At 31.0% G+C, this 20,002-nt stretch overlaps 1 long non-coding RNA gene across 3 annotated transcripts; it reads left to right on the forward strand.

Moving 5' to 3' along the window:
• Positions 1-18,584: 18,584 nt before the first annotated feature.
• Positions 18,585-20,002, forward strand: LOC149217384 (uncharacterized). 3 transcript variants are annotated; one of them, XR_016250667.1, is made up of 4 exons: positions 18,585-18,724; positions 18,908-19,172; positions 19,355-19,598; positions 19,806-20,002. It is a non-coding gene; the product is annotated as an uncharacterized LOC149217384 (long non-coding RNA). The 3 variants fall into 3 exon arrangements; XR_016250666.1 differs by having other exon boundaries at positions 19,412-19,598; XR_016250665.1 differs by having other exon boundaries at positions 19,415-19,598.

A 20,002-nucleotide genomic window follows, 5' to 3' on the forward strand; every position in this document is an offset into this window, starting at 1 on the left:
TTTATGGCTCATATTCATATCAGGTTCATTTTTAGGAAAGTTTAGTAGATACTAATAGATTGAAATACCCTATCTCCCTAACTAGATGATATTTAATCATAGATGGTGCATGTTGAACTAGTGAAGTTAGTGCAAACATAGAGTAACTTTGATGTGAAAACGGATACGATTTCAAGAAGGCCAAATTGATTTCTAGCATTTGGAGAACTTTTGGATGGTTCAATTCTTTTGAATTCGTGAGTGTCATCTAATCATTTTTTGTTATTCTTTCAAATGGATTCTAGAGGAGAGAAGCCCCCCTCTCTAAATTTCAATCATTATTGGCTCATATTAGAAGATTATAGAGAGCTAATTGAGGATATGTAGGAACATCCAACTTCCTCTTATCCATTTTCCTTTATGTGTCGATTTGTAGATAATATTGTGAGAATTAAAGAAACCATAATGAAATGGTTCAAATCCTTTAGAGAAAAGTACAAAGCACAACTACAAGAGGTTAAGTATTAGAACATCGTATTAATACCCTACGTTATGCACTCTATCTGATTTAAATTTATAGCTACATGCATTGGAATCCTCTGAACACTCATTAGTTTCTTGGTAGCTTAAGAGTCATGCCATTTGGATCAAAGATGGTTATAATAATATTGAATTCTTTCATCAGTATGCAAACTATTAAAAACATTTAAACACAATTTGTGAAATTAAATATGTAAACAATTCTTTGGTTCTCTCATTTAATGGCATGATAGAAGAGGGGTTCCATCATTTCCAATCACTCTTTATGGAGTTGAATGGGTTTCTAGTTCAAGAAATTATAGAGGTGTTATCAAAGGTTTCCACTATTTTTCTGATGAAATGAACTAGTCATTGGAGGAAGTTGTTATTTGAGTCTAAAACTCTTGTGTACCATGGATCCATGAAAAAGGTAAGAGCTTAGGTCTAGATGGGATCATGGTAGAATTTTTCATTAGTTTCTATGACTTGTTGAAGGATGATTTGCTAAAGGTGATTAGGGAGTCTTAGGGGCAAAGGAAATTTTTGGGATTTGTAAATTATACATCTATTTCTGTCAATCCCATCAATAAAAATGACGTTTCTTATATATTTTTCCAACAAACATCATGCTGTAACATGATATACAAGCTTTCAGCAAAGGTTATTGCTATGCAATTAAGTCTATTTGATTGAATTTATTTCAGAAGAAAAATTTTGATTTTTATTTCAAAGGATAATTCATGATTTGGTGCGAATAATTCAAGAAGCTATTCATTTGGGGAAGGTGTCAAATCAACCTGTCAAAATCCTAAACATTGACTTATAAAAATCCTATGACAGAGTAAGTTGATTCATTCTTTGATTAGTTCATATGAGTATTCATAACCGACTAGATTACGGGACATGTTGAGTTCATTTCCATTGCAATGCCCGATAATGGATTTCCATCTAGGATTTTTTGGACCCTAAGGGGGCTTTGGCATTGATTCCCTTTGTCTCACTTTCTTTTTATTATTATGGGTTAGGGTATTCGAAAATTGATATGTGATGACAACTGAAGAGGAGATCTCAAGGGAGTCAAAGTATCTCATTAGGAAGCCATCACACATCATTTGATTTTGGATGTTGTGCTTTGATCTTAGGTGGAGAAAGAGAATTAACCAAAGGTTTTCCTTGAGCTAGTATGGATCAACTTTAGACAATTTTTCTTAGTAGTTGTCGCTTCTATGGTTTGTTTTGGGGGCTAAGAGACATCTTTCATCTTTAAAAGGAATTATGAATATTTATAGCAGATACACATGTTTGGAAATCAAATATGAAAATTGTTGTCTTATTCCTTTTATTTGTTAGATTCTTCCTAGAAATATGTGGATCTCCTCTCATTTCCTTTCCTAGTCCTCTTTTTGAGTTGAAGACAAAAGTATTATTGTAGCCATGGAACCCCATATGAGTAAATGGAAAGATGTGGATCTCCTCTCATTTCCTTTCCGAGTCCTCTTTGAGTTTAAGACAAAAGTATTGTTGTGGCAATGGAACCCCATATGAGTAAATGGGTGTACCCCAAAATGGGGTACCATGTTTGGTGGACCACTTCTGTAGATCTTGTTCATCACATCATCTTGCATGAATGTGAACGATTAGGATTTTTATATATAGAGGATGGAATTCTTCTAGAATAAAAAGGAGCCAATAATCATCATTGTTTCTTCTATAGCTTTCTTGATGCATCTAGAATTATATTTTCGGTACATTTTCACTTTTGAATGGGTATGGACTACAAATTACATGGATCAATAGCACAAAGGAGTTGTTCTCCTTTGTTCCATGGATCAACACCATTCAACAATTACAAAATGAGAGAGAACCTTATTTTTTAGTGATTATAATGGGAAGAGGAATGGATAGTAGTGACATATAAAAGGGGTAGTCAATGGGTTTATCAATGGAGAAAGAAAGTAGGCTAGAAAGTTAAGGGAAACCATAAAGATCCAAACAAAGTCCCTCTTATAGATATTATCAGTGTGACATTTCATGGGAAATATTATGAGCGTGACATTTCATGGGAACATAGAAATTTTTAGGGGCGAATGTTCGCCCTTTGGCGAAATTAAGGGGTTTTAAATTTTTAGTGGGCGAATATTTTGTATCATAGTACATTTTTACAAATCACCTCAAATAGCCCACCTTATTTTAAGGGAGAGGGTAAAGAAGGTAAATTTAGCCCTTGAAATTAGGAGCTACAAACTTCCATTCGCCCATTTTCAATAATAGGTTTTATTTAAGTGAATCCATTCGCCTATTTTCAAGAATAGGTTTTATTTAAGTGAATCCATTCACCCATTTTCAAAAATAGGTTTTATTTGAGTGAATCCTATGGGCCAAAGGCCCAAAAACCATATTTATAAAAGAGGTATGGTAAATTAATAAAAATATAAATAAATGAGAGGTATGGTAAATAAATAAAACATTTTTTATATTTACTCCATAAGTCACCTTATATACATGCAAGGGTGTAAACAAATAAAAATATAAGTAAAGTGGAGGTATGGTAAATAAATAAAACCTCTTTTTATACTTACTCAAAAGGTATGGTAAATAAATAAAAATATAAATAAACTAGACGCATGGTAAATAAATAAAACCTCTTTTTATATTTAGTCCATAACTCTTATTCTATTTATGAAGGCTAAAGAAAGAGGTTTTATTTAAGTGAATCCTATGGGCCAAATACCATATTTGTAAAAGAGGTATGGTAAATTAATAAAAATATAAATAAACGAGGGGTATGGTAAACAAATAAAACATTTTTTTATATTTACTCCATAAGTCACCTTATATTTACGAACACAAAAAAATGCGTTATATTTAGGTGAAACCTATGGGCAAAATACTATGGGACAGATACCATGGACTAGATTGTTATTAATACCATGCAAAAAAACATTATTAACCCTAATATTAGTATTAATAAAAATAAAAATGGCACATGGTATTGACCCATGGGATTCCCCAAAATGGCACATGGTATTGACCCATGGTATTCACCTGGAATGTAGCCTATTTAAATGGGGGAATTAAACCAGCATAGATCCATCTTTACTCTGGATCTACTAACCCCCGAGAGGTATCAAATATCGTGATATGCAAACTAACATAGAGTGAAAAAATATTTGATCCAATCAAGAGTAAAAATGGATGTTGTAATTTAATGTATGTTAAAATTTTAGATTGGTTAAAAATAAATAAATAAATAAATCAACTATTAATTTTATTAATTTTTATAAATTACTAATAGTAATTTTTAAGCTCCAGGTTTATGATAACCCATGGTATTGACCCATGGTAATACCATGGTATTCATGTGAGCATAGACTATTTAAAGGGGAAATTCTATCATCTTAGATCCATCTTAATTATGGGTCTACCAAGTGCTCAGAAGGATAAATAGATTTCATCCCCCTAAGAGTGGTAGATGTGGAGTTAAGATGGATATAGGTTCGTTTTTATGATAATGAAGATATTAAATAGACTTAGGAAATTGGACAAGTATATTTGTATACTTCTGTTTTAAACTGAAACAAATCCAGGGCTAAAAGGAATGGATTGATTGCACTAGTCATCCTTCTATAACTTTCCAACATATGCTGGAGTAAACAGATTGTAATTTGGGTAATTTTTCTAATTGCAAACAGGAACATACTTGTGTATTGGCAGGGTGGTTATGAGGTCCCTAGAAGTGATGAATTTGAATTTTTCTTGGTTTTATATATAGTATTAGGTTTTTTCTCATGCTTTCTGTGAATGGCACAGGTGAATTTTATCCTACACCCACTAGGTTATCGATATGTAATTTCGGTAATTTTGATTTCAAAAGGTATTTTAAAGAAATGCAATGATTTCATTTGTGTATTCAATAAACACAAGATTTTATAATTGAGTAAAATATTCACCATGCCTGGTGAGAGATTCGCCAAAAAATTATATATACATATCATATTATTGATAAAATCGCCTTCCATTTTTCCTATATACCATGGAGATTCGCCCATTTATTATACATGTAAATTTAGGGGGAGTTCTTAAAATTTTCCCTGCATGGGAAGAGGAATGGATAGTAGTGACATATAAAAGGGGTGGTCAATGGGTTTATCAATGGAGAAACAAAGTAGGCTAGAAAGTTAAGGGAAACCATAAAGATCCAAACGAAGTCCCTTATACATATTATCAGTGTGACATTTCATGGGAATTTTTAAAATGGCATGGAATGGATGTGCTTCTTATTTCAGTGGTGTGAGGTACTCATCCTTTCTCAACTCATAGATATTACCTAGTTTCCAATAAACTTGAGTTGAAATATTTTTTTTAAATCATTCCATATCAATTGTAACAATCACTTCAATAACTTCTTTCTTTCTGGCATAGAACTTCACGAACACAATGGTACATATTTGTTATTACATAGAAGTGAGTTTATTTATGAAATGGATTTTATGCCATGATCAAGTGCAGAAGACAATATTGTAATTTGCACCAGAAGCACAGGTGAACATGCTTGAAGCATCGTCCTCCGCATAGGTGTAGGCCCGTTGGCATTGATCCTTGAATATTTGGGAATAGTCAGTAGGAGGGAAGTTGTTCTAGTAGTCCCCATCACAGCAGTATTGAGGGTAATTGAAAGTTACACAAGCACTGTTGCATCCATCAGTCACTTTCAATTCTGTGGGGCATATGGGATTTATGTTGTTGCTACAGGTGGGTGTTGTGCAGCTAGTGTCAGAGGGAGTTATGGAGAGGGGGATATTGAAACCATCAACGAGAGAGATGTCATGGTAATATTAATTCTTGTCCCATTCACAGTATATTCAACAAGTGTCGCAAGAGGCTGTCCCGAATCTTGGCAATTGAGCAAACCGTCGCAGTCACCAGTGGTGCAGTTGCTTTGATCCGTTGCATCGAAGGAGCAGCCGGTGTGCCCCCAAAACCTACCCGAAGTTGTTGTTCCTGCGGGAACGTCAACACTCCAAGTTTAACCCTGTCCCAACACTTGACCACCACCTACGGGATTTCCTGCGGCCCATATCGTGTATGAACACTGGTTCTGGATCACAAATCTCACACTTGTATCTCCTTTACTTACTAAGCAGCCAATTTATTTATCTATGATATTTTGATAGGATTGAAAATATCTAACAACGTGTTTCAGAGTCCACGTTTTGAGTCCGCTAGTGTGGCTATTCATCAAATTTCCAGATGATAGCCACTGACCCTGAATGAATAGCCACACTGGCTAGCATGGAACCAAATAAAAATTATATTACATCACAAAAGCCTAAACTCAAATATTTATAACATCTTAAAACAAACTGATCTCTTATTAGTCCCTGCCTTTGGTGGCGCAGGGACTATTGCGATCCATGAGCATTTACCTAGCATTAAATTGCTTTGACTAATTATTATTTTTACCTTTTAACCAATGTTTCAGCAGAAATATTTCATCAAACAAATTTTTATGCAAAATTTTTATTTGAACCTCTTATTGCAGGGAAAAAGTCTGATTTTATTAAAACTTACGATAATCCTTTCAAATTTCACTGGAATGCCAATTTAATGCTAACTTGTAATTTAGCATTACTTAAGATACATTTAATGTTTTCCTACTTCAGTATAATATATATCAAAAGCCACCACTCCAATGCAATGGACATCGTGGCAAGATGCATGTCTGTCACCTCCCTGGTGTTCGAAAGGCACCACTCCAATGCAATGGACAGCGTCGTGGCAAGCTGCATGTCTGTCACCTCCCTGGCGTTGGACACAATATTGCCTTTGAAACTCAAATTCTTATTGAGTCACCGTCTCAGGAATTAATCACCCTTCCGAAATCTACTTGTACACAGCTAATTCTAATTCTAATAGTCATTTGAGGCAAGCAACCGAACTATTGTTGAAGATTAATGTGGCCGTCTGAGGGAAACAGAGATCCATAGCCACAAGCCTGAGGAAGGTCACCGAGCCTCTAGAACCGTTTGAGAGATTATGCCAAAGAAATTCGTATGCAGCCATGGATGAAGCAGAGAGAGCATACTCTGGAATGGTTTGAGATTATGCCAAAGAAATTCGTATGCAGCCATGGACTAAGCAGAGAGAGCATACTATGGAACGGTTTGAGATTATGCCAAAGAAATTCGTATGCAACCATGGACGAAGCAGAAAGAGCATATTGAAGCAATAGTCGGACATATATATGGCTCTAGGCAACTTTATATAGTATGTTTGGTGCTTCGAGCATGGGCCGGTTTGCTCAGAGAAGGTAATTGTTACAAATTCAAACAATGATTTGAATTTACATATTTATTAAAACACTGAAGCCTGAAAAATACTCTGTAAAATACGTTATAGAAAATTGAGAGGGATAATTAACGTGGAAAAAGGGCTATTCTTACTGCTAGCCATATTTACTCCAGCGATAACCATCTTGCCTTTTTCTTTCGCTCCTATACAAATACAATCAGTTAGACAAATTGCTGGAAATAAATAGATAAGTGGATGCTAGGAAGGTGGAATGTGAAAGCCTCCCTGCAAAGCCTTTCAATTTTAATGTAATTGTGTTCACTCTTATTCTTTGAATTTTAAAATATTTTCAAAATTTGTCATTGAATTAAGTTTAACTAATAAAAATAAATTTGAATCTCAAGAAGAATGTTACGAGAAGATTGGTTTTCATGATAACGCTCTGTCGACAAAGAAGTTGATCCAGAAGATTGGTTTTCATGATAACTCTCTGTCGACAAAGAAGTTGATCTATTTACTGAAAGGTAAGTTGATCCAGAAGATTGGTTTTCATGATAACGCTCTGTCGACAAAGAAGTTGATCTATTTACTGAAAGGTTTTGCATTTCCCGTTCTTGATCTTTTTCTAACTCGTCTTCAGTAACTATTGCCCGCTGCTTTCCAATGGCTGCAACGAAATATATGAAAAATTGGGAATAGTAAAGCACATTAAAACTTTAAATTGAGAGACTAATTAATTATTTTAATGGTTTTGAAAGTGGATAGAGCTCTACATGTTTGAACTTTATTTGGAAAGACCGAAGTTGAATATAACGTACAGTTCAGGTACTCCAATGCCAGTGTGAAGAAGATATTAAACATAACAGTGAACCCCATTAGCGCTGCAATTCCAATCCAATACCAGTAGTTATTGGTAAAAAGTCCCCGTGATTGCAACAATATTGATTTTTGTCCCCGTGATTGCAACAATATTGATTTTTATTTTGATGGGCTGAATCACATAAGTTTTAAAATTTTAAATATTTCTTGCAATAACCTAATAAAACTGTGCATGCTTCTAACACAATATATATTTGTTTCACAAATTTAATTTTAATAAATAATGATCCACTCAGATCTCCTTGCCAAATTTTCTTGATCTCCCGTCAAATAGGCAGAGGCTTGCCAAATTTTCTTGATCTCCCGTCAAATCGGCAGGGACTACCATTGCTTGCAATCCTTGTTTATAATATACATGACCGCGGCCCCCTTACCTTGAAGATAAGGATTTAATACTAATGCAATTGTTACTATAAAAGAAATCGAAACTGATAAAGTTCTAGCCTCCATTGCAACCACCAGCCAGCAAGTTAAGTGTCACTACTACAATACAATGAGTTGCAGTTTAGAAGAGATGCTATATATAGAGGTTGGTTGGCCAACGATCCATTTGGCTTGTATCTAAAGGGTAGAGTGTATTAACTAGCACAACCACATTTACCAATGTGATTGATAAATGCCGATAGACGTATATGAAACATATATACAACCACATTTTCCAATGTGGTTGATATACACTGATAGGCTTATATCAACCACATTAATAATTATTATGGGTATTTAGGATTATTAATAACTATATAAATATTAACAACCAGATTATTTCTATATATTATTATATAAATATTATAAACTCCTAATACATATTAATTAATAATAAGAATAGTTCATAATAATAGTAAATTATTATTATATTATTAAAATAATATAATAATATAAAATTATAAAAATAATAATAATAATAATAATAATATTTGATTATAATATTATAATAATATACAAATATAATTATTATTATTATTATAATATAATCAATATTATTATAATATATTATTATAACAAAAACAATAAAGACCAATTATTTATCATTTATGATAATTAATAACTATACAAATAATAGCAACTATATTCTTATATATTCTTATATATTTACGATTATTATATTAATATTATATAATAATATAAACTCATAATAATATTATTATTATTAATTATTATTATTATTCTTAATATCTTTAGTATTTTTAATATTTATCTTGAGATTTGTCTACATAGGATTAATTATTATCAGTATTTAGGATTATTAATAACTATATAAATAACTATATAGGATTATTAATAAGTATATAAATATTAAGAACGAGATTATTTCTATATATTATTAAATAAATATTATAATAATAATATAAACTCTTAATATATATTAATTAATAATAAAAATAGCTCATAATAATATTCGATTATCATTATATTTTTAAAATAATATAATAATATAAAATTATAACTAAAATAATAACAATTATATTGTATAATAATAATAATAATATAATCAATATTATTATAATAAAAACAATAAAGACCAATTATTTATTATTTATGATAATTATTAACTATACAAATAATAAAAACTATATTCTTATATAATTATATATTTATGATTATTATATTAATATAAACTACTACTATTATTATTATTTTTAGACTTCAGTATTTTTAATATTTATCTTAGGGTTTCAGGGTTAATTATTATCAATATTTAGGATTATTAATAACTATATAAATAACTATATAGGATTATTGATAAGTATATAAATATTAACAGCGAGATTATTTAGATATATTATTATATAAATATTATATTAATACTATAATAATTATATAAACTCCTAACATATATTATTTAATTATAACAATAGCTTATAATAATATTAGATTATCATTATACTATTAAAATAATATAATAATATAAAATTATTAAAAAAAATAACAATTATATTGTATTATTATTATAATAATAAATAATAATAATATCTCATTATAATATTATATTATTATAATAATATACAAATATAATAATAACAATAAACAATTATTTATGATAATTAATAACTATACAAATAATAGCAACTATATTCTTATATATTTATGATTATTATATTAATATTATTATAATAATATAAACTGATATTATTATTATTATTATTATTATTATTATTATTATTATTATTATTATTATTATTATTGTTATTAGGCTTTAGTATTTTTAATATTTATCTTCGAGTTTGTATACATTGGGTTAATTATTATTGGTATTTAAGATTATTAATAACTATATAAATAACTATATAAATATTAACAACCAGATTATTTATATATATTATATATTAATATTATATTAATAATATAAATTCCTAATATATATTAATTAATAATAAGAATAACTCATAATAATATTAGATTATCATTATATTATTAAAATAATAAAATAATATAAAATTATAAAAAAAATCATAACAATTATATCATTTTATTATTATTATAATAATAATATCTGATTATAATATTATAATAATATTATATTATTATAATAATATACAAATATAATTATTATAAGAATAATAATAATAATATTCTTAGGCTTTATTATTTTTAATATTTATCTTAGCGTTCGTATACATTAGGTTAATTATTATTGGTATTTAGGATTATTAATAACTATATAAATATTAACAACGAGATTATTTATATATATTATTATATTAATAATATAAACTCCTAATATATATTAATTAATAATAAGAATAGCTCATAATAATATTAAATTATCATTATATTATTAAAATAATATAATAATATAAAATTATAAAAAAAAATCTATTATTATTATAATAATAAAATATAATAATAATAATAATAATATCTAATTATAATATTATAATATTATTATAATAATATACAAATATAATTATTATAATAATAATAATAAAATCAATATTATTATAACAATAACAATAAAGACCAATTATTTATGATAATTAATAACTATACAAATAATAGCAACCATATTCTTATATATTTATGATTATTATATTAATATTATTATAATAATATAAATTATTATTATTATTATTATTATTATTATTATTATTAGGCTTTAGTATTTTTAATAGTTATCTCAGGGTTTGTACGCATTGGGTTTATAAAATTAGTCCCTTTGTTTATTATTACCTAAGGGTTTAATACTAAAATCCCAAAGGATTATGAACCAACGAGAATAATATTAAACAAAAAGGACTAATATTATAAAGCCAAGGAACTAATAAACCCAACTCTTTAATATTATAAACCTAAGGAATTAGTCAACCCAATGGATAAATATTAAAAACCTAAGGGATCAAGAAGCACAAGGAATTAATATTACAAACACAAGAGAAACATAAAGATGACCATGATTGATATTATAAACCCAAGTTAATAATAAACCCAAAGGATTAATACTAAAACCCCAAGGGATTATGAACCGAAGAAAATAATGTTAAACCCAAGGGACTAATATTATAAACCCAACATTGGTAAACCCTAATATAAATATTAGAAAGACAAAAATAAACATGGTTTATTTTCATGGTGAGAGAATCCTTGTCACAATGTGACATTCAACCATGGTTGGCCATGGTTGCCTATGATTGACAATGGTTGATCATGATCGATATTATAAACCTAAGGGAATAATAAACCCAGGGCATTGATATTATAAACCCCAAGGAATAATAAAACTAAGATATCAATACGAAAACCCCAAGGGATTATGAACCCAAGGGAATAATATTAAACCCATGGGACTAATATTATAAACCCAACATTGTTAAACTCAAATATAAACACTACAAACACTAAAATAAACATGGTTTATTTTCATGGTGAGTCAATCTTTGTCAAAATGCGACATTCAACCAAGGGACTAATATTATAAAACCAACATTGGTAAACCCAAATATAAATACTACAAATACTAAAATAAACATGGTTTATTTTGACGGTGAGACAATTCTTGTCACAATGTAACATTCAACCATGGTTGACGAAGTTTGGCTATGATTAACAATAGTTTACCATGATTTATATTATCAACCAAAGGGAATAATAAACCCAAGGGATTGATATTATAAACCCAAATGAATAATAAACCCAAGGGATTATGAAGCTAAGGGAATAATATTAAACCCATGGGACTAATATTATAAACTTCACATCGAGTAAAGGTAAATATCAATACTACAAACACTGAAATAAACATAGTTTATTTTGATGGTGAGACAATCCTTGTCACAATGCGACATTCAAACATGGTTCACCATGTTTGGCTACGATTTATATTATAAACCTAAGGGAATAAAAAACCCAAATTTTGATATTATAAACCCAAGTGAATAATAAACTGAAGGGAGTAATACTAAAACCCCAAGGGAATATGAACCCAAGGGAACAATATTAAGCCTAAGGGACTAATATTATAAACCCAATATTCGTAAACCCAAATATAAATATTACAAACACTAAAATAAACATGTTTTATTTTCATGGTGAGACAATCTTTGTCAAAATGTGACATTCAAGCATGGGACTAATATTATAAACCCAACATTGGTAAACCCAAATATAAATACTACAAACACTAAAATAAACATGGTTTATTTTGATGGTGAGACAATTCTTGTCACAATGCGACATTCAACCATGGTTGACCATGTTTGGCTATGATTGACAATGGTTTACAATGATTGATATTATAAACCAAAGGGAATAATAAACCCAAGGGATTGATATTATAAACCCAAATGAATAATAAACCCAAGGGATTAATACTAAAACCCAAGGGATTATGAACCCAAGGGAATAATATTAAACCCAAGGGACTAATATTATAAACCCAACATTCGTAAAACCAAATATAAATATTACAATGTCTAAAATAAACATGATTTATTTTCATGGTAAGACAATCCTTGTCACAGTGTGGCATTCAACAACGGTTGACCATGTTTGATATTATAAACCTTGTTGGAATAATAAACCCAAGGGATTGATATTAAAACCCAAATGAACAATAAACCTAAGGTATTTATTTTCATGGTTAGAAAATCCTTGTGACAATGTGACATTCAAGCATGGTTGACCATGGTTGGCTATGATTGACAATGGTTTACCATGATCGATATTATAAACCTAAGGGAATAATAAAACCAAGGGATTAATATGAAAAACTGAAAGGAATAATAGAACGAAGGGATTAGTACTAAAACCCCAAGGGGTTATGAACCCAAGGGAATAATATTAAACCCAAGGGACTAATATTATAAACCCAACGTATATAAACCATAACACAAATATTATAAATATCGAAATAAACATGATGTACCATCATTGATTTTCATATTGAGACAATCCTTATCACAATTCCATGTTGGACCATGGTCGACATCATAATAAACCGTGTTTGAATCAGGAATAATAAACCCAAGCGATTGATATTATAAATCGAAGGGATTATGAACCAAAGGCAATACTATTAAACAAAAGGGACTAATAATATAAAACCAATGGAATAAAAAACCCAAGGGATTGATATAATAAACCCAAAGGAATAATAAACCCAAGCGATTATTATTTATTTTTATGGTGAGACAATCCTTGTCACAATGTGACATTCAAGCATGGTTGACCATGGTTGGCTATGATTGACAATGGTTTACCATGATTGATATTATAAAACTAAGGGAATAATAAACCCAAGGGATTAATATGAGAAACCCAAAGGAATAATAAAACGAAGGGATTAATACCAAGACCCCAAGGGATTATGAACCCAAGGGAATAATATTAAATCCAAGGGACTAATATTATAAACCCAACGTATATAAACCCCAAGAAAAATATTATAATCATTAAAATAAACATGATCGACCATCATTGATTTTCATATTATAAACCTAAGGGAATAGTAAACCCAACTTATTTACATTAATACTAAAACCCTAGGGATTATGAACCCAAGGGAATAATATTAAGCCCAAGGGATTAATACTAAAACTCCAAGGGATTATGAACCTAAGGGAATAATATTAAGCCCAAGGTACTAATATTATAAACCCAAATATAAATACTACAAACACAAAAATAAACATGGTTTATTTTGATCGTGAGACAATCCTTGTCACAATGCAACATTCAAACATGGTTGACCATGGTTGGCTATGATTGATAATGGTTGACCATGATTGATATTATAAACCTAAGGGAATAGTAAACCTAAGGGATTAATACTGAAACCCCAAGGGATTATGAACCCAAGGGTATAATATTAAACCCAAGGCACTAATATTATAAAGCCAAAGTATATAAACCCTAAGACAAATATTACAAACATTGAAATAAACATGATAGACCATCATTGATTTTCATAATGAGACAATCCTTATCACAATTCCATGTTGGACCATAGTCGATGTCATAATAAACCATGTTTGACTCAGGAATAATAAACCCAAGCGATTGATATTATAAACCCAAGGGGTTAATACTAAAACCTCAAGGGATTATGAACCAAAGGGAATACTATTAAACAAAAGTGACTAATAATATAAATCCAAGGGAATAATAAACCCAAGGGATTGATATAATAAACCCAATGGAATAATAAACCCAAGGGATTATTATTTATTTTCATTGTGAGACAATCCTTGTCACAATGTGACATTCAAGCATGGTTGGCTATGATTGTCAATGGTTTACCATGATCGATATTATAAACCTAAGGGAATAATAAACCCAAGGGATTAATATGAGAAACCCAAAGGAATAATAAAACGAAGGGATTAATACTAAGACCCCAAGGGATTATGAACCCAAGGGAATAATATTAAATCCAAGGGACTAATATTATAAACCCAATGTATATAAACCCTAAGAAAAATATTATAAACATTAAAATAAACATGATCCACCATCATTGATTTACATATTGAGACAATTCCTATCACAATTCCATGTTGGACCATGGTCAACATTATAATAAACCATGTTTGACTTGGGAATAATAAACCCAAGCGATTGATATTATAAACCCAAGGGATTAATACTAAAACCCCAAGGGATTATGAACCTAAGGCAATATTATTAAACAAAAGGGACTAATAATATAAACCCAAGGGATTGATATAATAAACCCAAAGGAATAATAAACCCAAGGGATTAACACTAAAACCTCAAGGGATTATGAACCCAAGGAATTATTAATATTAAAAAGTTGAAGAATGAAGAAAACCAATAATTTGATATTATAAACCATTGGGAATTAATAAACCCAAGGGAAAAATATTAGAAACCAAAGGGATAAAAAATGGCAAGGGATTAATAGGAATTAATTTTTTGAACCACATTGTAAAAGAGTTGTCTTTAGTGCGACTTTTTAGAGTTTCTGGTGCCGGAATCCGGCGGAAAATTTTGTGGTGAAATCTTGATTTGTGTTATTTAAACTAGTTTTTTGTGTTATTCAACACCTTGAAAAACCCCTCGTGCACTTCTATTGTGCAGGGGTTACCCATCAAACTTGTGATTTCAATGGATTCTTGCGTGATTTTAGAGAAATTAGACCAGGAAAATCCATAGGAAAAGCTTCCAAAAATTCACACTAAAGACAACTCACATTGTAAACCATTAAGACATCAATACAAAAAATTAATATGAATACATTAATAATAATATACTATAACCATTAAAACATGATAAATCATCAAGACATTAATAATAACACATTTATATCAACATTGACTATATTTATTGGCTATTGGAAGAGGTTATTGACTATGTTTGAGTAATGGTTGACTTGATTTGAATATGTTTGTCTATATTTGACTAATGTGGTTGAATATATTTGATTATTAATATTAATTAAAAATATTAAAAAGAGATTATGTTTGAACAACATTAGTTTAGTCTCCTCATTTTTCAATGTTTCATTGCAACATTTGATAAATTACAATGTAATATAACATAAACAATATTAGTTATCATTAATGATTAGTTATCAAAATTAAAATTAAAGTTTAATTTGATATTTTTTTAAATAAAAATGACCAAAAATATATTTTTATTAAATTTTATTCATCCACAATTTTTTATTTATAAAATAAAAATCCTAAAATTTATATGTTTAAAAATACACATATTTACCTAGAGAGATAATTAAAACAAAATAAATATAAACACATTCCATTATATTTTTATATCTCATCTATTATTATTTTTAATTAATAATATAAATTTCCATAATACATACATTAAATAAATAAATGAATCTTGGTTTTAATCTCATAATTCAAAACATTTATATTGTACTTTTTCTCCATGATTCACCATATCGCAATGGTACAATTTCTTATGATTCACTCATTCATCGTAACAATGGTCTACCTTTTTTTGTTTTAAATGATTCGTACAGTTTATTTATTGATTTTTTGTGGTGTAAAGTTAGATGTTTTTAAAATATATGTATATATAATTTATATTAAAATAGTTTATAATTATTAACATAAAATAAAATTATAATTTAATATATTTTTTAAACAGTTGTAAAATTATTTTTTAAAATTATCATGTAAGTATTTGAAATAGCGGTAAAAGTTGATTCGAACGTTTTATAAACTATTGCAATGTTTGATTGGATTGCTTCACTTCAATTTGATGCTGAGTGCTTTGTCACGAGAAACAGACACTACACTACCTTTCACCATCAGAGGTTTCTCCATTGAAAAAATAATGGAAAGCACCTGACAAGAAGCAGCCTTTCAGAGAACTAAGTTCTCGGCATCTTGTTTATGACTCTACGCAATTCTATATTGACAGTTGAAATGGACCAACGAATATTTTTTAAATCTCAAAAGTTCAAGTTCACATGTGTTACAATGGACGTGGTGTCCTATTCTTTCTCTCATTTGAAATCTATGAAAGGCATGCAGCTTTATTAATTCTTCATAAAACTTCACATTCTAGAAAAATCCTTTTATTTTGGGCAAAAGGAATGGAAGCTTTTGGTGGTATGATCATATTTCCATTGATGGTGCAAAAATATTATGGAGAGAAATCGGAAAACTATATACATATATACATTCACAGAGCTGAAACACTGAATAGTTTACACCATCCATGAATGTTGGGAAAATTACTAGTAGAAATAAAGAATCTACAAATTAATCCAGTTATGTCCAAAGAAACGTGACCAGAGAAGTTTGCTCCAAGCCCCATGCACTTATACTGCTCATAAAACACAGTTCTGCAAAGTTCAAAAATACAAGAACGTTTAGATGATGAATTACATTACATAGTTCTCGATAAAAAATTAATGATGTGAAAGATTAACAAAAATTAATGATGTGATTTATGTGAAAGATATTCATTAGGATATTTGAAAATCAATGAATTGGGTGAAATCTATAATACACAGGTTTGTCTTTTGGGGTCTCCCATGTCATACCATCCAGTGGGCAGAATGATGGCATCCATATAAGTGAAAGCTAAAATCACCAAGGAGAAGGATCCGCACCCCCGCCCCAGGTAGAAAGCTCCTGACCCCGTTACCTTAGATCTCAAGAATGCAAACCCCTTGTGGTCGACCCATTTCTCCGGCTTTTGCATTGTCACCGCGCCATAGGTATGGTTGAACATGGTTAATCATGTTGGACATTGATTAACCATACTTGACCATGAATCACCATATCCAACCATGGTTGACTGTATTCAACTAAGGTAGAGCTTGGAATGTTCTAGGTTTGCTTTGGTTGACAAGGATCATCATGGTTATGACTATGGTTGACCAAAGATGACCACAAGATCATGACCATCATTGTGACTATGGTTGACCAAAGATGACTATAAATGACCATGGTTGACCAAGGTTTTCCTTGGTTAAGCATGATTGGACATGGTTGATATATTTGGGCATGGTCAACCATAATTTTCTATGATAGAATATGGTTTTCCATTTTTACAATGGTTGACCACATTCAACCATACCTTGGTTTACCATGTTTGACCATTAGGGATGGGTAAAGCAATAGGTTTCCTGTGTTGAAAGGGATGAATATGGTTGACCAAGGTTAACCATAGTTGATTATAGCTAACAAAGCTTGTACATCGTTGAGCATGGACAAGAATGAGTGATAATGATATTAAAAATGTTAATGTTAATATCATTAATAATTTTTTAAATATCATAATTAATATTAATAATATAACTATTAAGATATAATTATTAGTCCCTGCCGGGGACTATAAGCGATCGATAGATCGCTGACTTTGGGTTGACCGACGCGATTTTTGCAAATATTTGTGATTTTTCCTAAGTCGAACTAAGGTTTACGGGGCGGAAGGGATTGGGGGTCTTATTACGCACTTCGCATGGATCGAGGCGAATGGAACGTGGCGCGCGTGAAGGGCACGTGGTTGCATGCGTTCTGGTGGTCTGATCGGCGGCCAGGTGTCCCTCCTCAAGATGCTGGAATGTTCGGCTTGGGTTTTACTGTCTTCGCGGCATTTGGGTTGGTATTGTTACTTGCTTGTTTAGCTCTGCAGTCTGTGCGATTTTTCGTTTGTGGTGGAGTTCCTGCCTGCTCGGGTATTGTTACTTGCTTGTTTAGCGCTGCAGTCTGTGCGATTTTTCGTCTGCGGTGGAGTTCCTGCCTGCTCGGGTATTGTTACTTGCTTGTTTAGCTCTGCAGTCTGTGCGATTTTTCGTCTGCGGTGGAGTTCCTGGCTGCTCGGTGTGGCTTTGGTAAGTTCAGCTACTCTATGGCATTCCGGTTAAATACTGAGGGTTTCTGTTACCTGCATGCAAGAGTCCATGGTTATTTGATCCTGGTTGTTATGTGAAGTGGGAGAGGAGAGGTCGCTGTCACCGTGCCAAGAAAAACAGTAGCGCGGGAGAGAAGAGGACAAAAGGAAAGGATCTGCAGGGTTGGGAGTCGAAATCTCCTTGAAATCCAAATTCATACAAGAAATTCTGAAACGAATTTCTGAAGGTTCTGCTTGCATCGATGGGCTGGGTTCTCTATACTGACAGGTAAATTCCTTAGGTTCTTTTAGGATTCTCATGACTGAATTCCTTGGGTTCTTTTACGATTCTGGTGACTGGCTTGGTTTGCATTCATTCACATTTTACCTGTCCATTGTCATCCTTAATAAGGCTTGGATTATAGATTTAAATTTCTGCAATTTTAATTCATATATTTTTAGTGTTTCACAGAAGCGGACGACCCGTAATGACTTATACCATCTTCTGGCAAACTGTTGTGATTGCACTTTGGGGTTAAGTGGGGAGTGAAGCCCTCTACAACTTCTGCAGATTCTGTTGCTTGATCATCTCACTAATCATGGGATACCCATTACATTAAATGCAAGTGCAGGGCACCTCTCTGTTTTAGAAGAATTTCGACTTTGCTAGCTTCAGATATACTTCCTCCACATTTACCTCTTTCTAGTTCTCAGTTTGCAATGGCCACAACATTCAGGTAATGATTTCTACCATCTTCTGGCGTGCTGTTGTGCTTGCAGAAGTTCAGTGATTATGGGATACCTATTACCATGAGATACCCATTACGTTAAACGCAATTGCAGGACACCTCTTTGTCTTAGAAGAAATTTGACTTTCAATTTCTGCCAATGTGATTCGTTTTTTTTCAATGACTTACAGAAACAAATGACTCGCAATGGCTTGTATATTTTCACATTTGTGCTTGCATCTTGTGAGGAGTGGGAGAGCAGAGGTCGCTTCCACTGTGCCAAGAAAAACAGCAGAGCGGGAGAGAAGAGGATGAAAGGAAAGGCTCTGCAGGGCTGGGATTCGAAATCTCCCTGAAATCCAAGTTCCTTACAAGAAATTTTGAAACGAAATTCTGAAGGTTCTGCTTGCACCGATGGGCTCTCGATACTCGCAGGTAAATTCCTTGCTCAATGAATTCCTTGCGCTCTTTTACGATTCTGGTGACTGGCTTGGTTTGTATTCTTTCACATTTTACCTGTCCATTGTCATCCTTAATAAGGCTTGAATTATAAATTTGAATTTCTGCAATTTGAATTCATTTATTTTTAGTGTTTCATATATACTTTTACAGAAACTGATGGCTTCTGCCATCTTCTGGCAGATTGTTGTGCTTGCACTTTGTGGTTAAGTGGGGAGTGAAGTCCTCTACAGCTTCTGCAGATTCTGTTGTTGCTTGAGCATCTCACTAATCATGGTGTACCCATTACATTAAATGCAATTGCAGGACGCCACTCTGTTTTAGATATACTTCCTCCACATTTACCTCCTCCTAGTTCTCAATTTGTGATGGCCACAACA

The sequence above is a fragment of the Pinus tabuliformis genome, chromosome 1_1 (assembly GCF_031772625.1).
Source record: "Pinus tabuliformis cultivar Carrire ecotype Pingquan chromosome 1_1, CPIR1, whole genome shotgun sequence".
Taxonomy (NCBI): domain Eukaryota; kingdom Viridiplantae; phylum Streptophyta; class Pinopsida; order Pinales; family Pinaceae; genus Pinus; species Pinus tabuliformis.